The sequence below is a fragment of the Cupressus sempervirens genome, chromosome 11 (assembly GCF_028749045.1).
Source record: "Cupressus sempervirens isolate cs-2001-9-10 chromosome 11, ASM2874904v1, whole genome shotgun sequence".
Lineage (NCBI taxonomy): Eukaryota > Viridiplantae > Streptophyta > Pinopsida > Cupressales > Cupressaceae > Cupressus > Cupressus sempervirens.
Genome location: NC_143128.1, coordinates 401,154,104 through 401,156,919, shown reverse-complemented (window position 1 = coordinate 401,156,919; position 2,816 = coordinate 401,154,104). Strand labels below are relative to the sequence as shown.

General features: G+C 35.8%; 1 pseudogene; it reads right to left on the bottom strand.

The window, feature by feature from the left end:
- Positions 1-868: 868 nt before the first annotated feature.
- Positions 869-1,642, bottom strand: LOC149529870 (photosystem II stability/assembly factor HCF136, chloroplastic-like; annotated as a pseudogene).
- Positions 1,643-2,816: the final 1,174 nt, after the last annotated feature.

The window sequence follows — 2,816 nt, the reverse complement described above, 5'->3', positions numbered from 1 at the left end:
AATAAACAAAAATATTAAAATGATAAATCATCTTAATATTTTTGTTATATGAAACTAAAAGCAAAACAAAAAAAAAACCTTTATAAATTTTACACTCAAATGAGGAAAATAAATAAAAGCAACCCTTTCCTAAAACCCACGGACTTCATATTTTATTGAAAATAACATAGGGCATAAGATTAAGCTTGAATACCCTAAATGTTGTCATTTTCACCTATTTGTTTCTGGAGGCTTCTAAAGCCGCGGCCAGGTTTTCTAGGCTCTTGTTGTTGCCATATTTACTTTGCTTTTCACTGGTCTTTTCTACCATCATGAAGGAGATTTTTTGGTGAATGTTGATAGCCATCATTTTTTTTCATCTGGGTTGGCTTTTCCTTGACTTTGGAGGTAAGAAAGTGATTGCAACTCTTTTGTTTAGCTGAATCTTATAACACTTTCAATTTCATTTATATTTTGGATGCCACTATGAGAGATACTGTTGGAAGTCTCTTAGTTGCAGGAAAACTTTATCTTTGAAACTTATAGCACTGGGGTTTCATGGCTGTATTTTTTTCCCCTTAAGATAGGCTTCTTTTGCTTCAGATGACCTCTTACATGACAAAAGGACTTTAATCAGTTAACAATTACTTTAGCTTGCTCTTTCTTAAACGTTGACAAAGAAAATGAATTTCTTGTTTTTCTAGAAAGTGAATCATACATCATAGACTAACTAATGTTAGTTTTAGCTATATTAGGAAGAGATTTGTCAATACTAATGGTTTTCCTCTTATGCTCTATGGCATCTTTTTCCATCAATGCTTCAGTCAGAGTCACCTTTGGCTTCTTAGAGTTCTTCTGTTTAGTTTTTTTTTTTTCTCTTCCCTATTATCTACAAGTTTGCCCCCATTGGCACCATCACCATCAATGTCCTCAACAAAATGCCACTGCCTCTAGCTGCCCAAGCTTCATCCTTTGAATGATATCCAACATCAAGAATTCCAAATCCTCAGCTAGAAACTTGTACTTCATCAAACTTTTTAGTGATCCCAGTGCCTCTACTAAGGTAGAGACCACCACCACGAATAACAAGCCATAGTCCACCATCAGCATGCCAACCCATGTTCTGTATCTTGTGAGCACTAGTTCTATTGTGTGGGATCCAATATGGTTGCCCTGGCTCCCAGGTTAAATAGAAATTCTCGTGACTAGAAACAGCCACATAATTACCATTGGGAGAACGATTAACTGTGTTGAATGTTCCTATGTAGTAGCTTGCACCACTAATGCCACTTGAGACTAGATGGTTTAAAGTAGTAGAAACCATTTCTTGTACAACAACCTTCTAGTTGTAGCCTTTATTTGAAGTCATATAAATGGCTCCTTCATTGGTGACCATCTCTGCACTTTTTTCACTAGTCGCTTGAATATATACCAGGTCCCCAGGAAGCTGACAACTTAAAGGTACACGCTCCCAACATTCTCTAGAATCAGAAGTATGAAGTAAAATGGCTGGCTTTCCAACAATCCAACCCTCCTTTCCCTTAAAGCTTATGGAGTTAAAACTGTAATTGAAATCCTCATCTTCTGCTGAAGGGATTGATCATGGAAACCAAGAAAGACCCCCTTCCTTCGTTTCCAATAGATTTTGTCTCGTACCAAGAAGAAAGCCCAATTTGATGGTAGGATGTTGTAGATGAGGATAAGTTCAGCTGTTCAGTTATCCTTGCAACCATTATTACTATGTTTCATGCATTGATCTATGGCTTGTTATTCAAAACTCATGCCCACTTTGTCGGTGAATAAATGGATCAAGTTACCAATACATTCTTGATGCACTAATCCCCTCCTGTAGCATATTCTTTACTAGGTTTGAGCACGGGCTTGTGACACTCGTAAACTATTATTCTGTGATATGTATTTAATATGCTTGTCTTTATTTATTTTGAGCTTGTGCTTTTTCTATCAACCTTTTAAAACATGCTTCTTGCAAAGACTCCTAATTTTCTCCATGGTCATCTCATATTGATGTTTCATTGGCTTCTTGCTGCCTAGCATTTCCTCTCTTTCCATATAATATTTGCTAGCTGATTTCCTTGTAGCATGCTCACTCATCTAGTTCTTTTCTTTTCATTGCAATAATTAGTATTTGATTAAGACCATAGACATTTCTATCATTATGTCTATCTTCTATACTTTCATTTGCATTTGGATGAATTATTTGATCCGCTGATATCATTTGTTTGCAGTTCATCCTACATCTGCATTTTGTTCCTGTACTAGCATAGATATATTAACCAGTAGCATGTCTTACATTTACAAATGAAATTCTCAGTGTAGCATGAAATATAGCTTGAAGAAGTATTTTCCTTTAGTTATTTCTCATACTTTCTTGCAGTAGTACACATATTTGCAATTTATGATTAGTAGTCATTATTCGTTTGCTGTAGCATATTATCATGTGAGGTTCGACCACAGGCTCATGACACTCACAATGACCTTTTCTTCTTTCTTCCAATTTCTTTTCCATTTGAAATGCATCAACAGATAGAATATGTCATTTTAGAGATAATTAGTCATTGCTTAGATCCTTCGAGATCTAACATCAGTTGTTTCCATGTTTTTTGCAGCTGTTGGAGAGAGTGGAGCTTGGAGTGCGCCAGGGAGAGAGTTCATAACCAGTCAAAGCAACAGGCAATGACTGGTTATCTCTACTCGTTATTTCTTTTGTTCATATGTATTTGTTCATGTATTTCCTTATGAAGGAAATGTAGTATAGTGATCTATACTCACGGCTTGTGTGAGATCATTTCTTTTCAGCTTATCATTTCATTTCATTA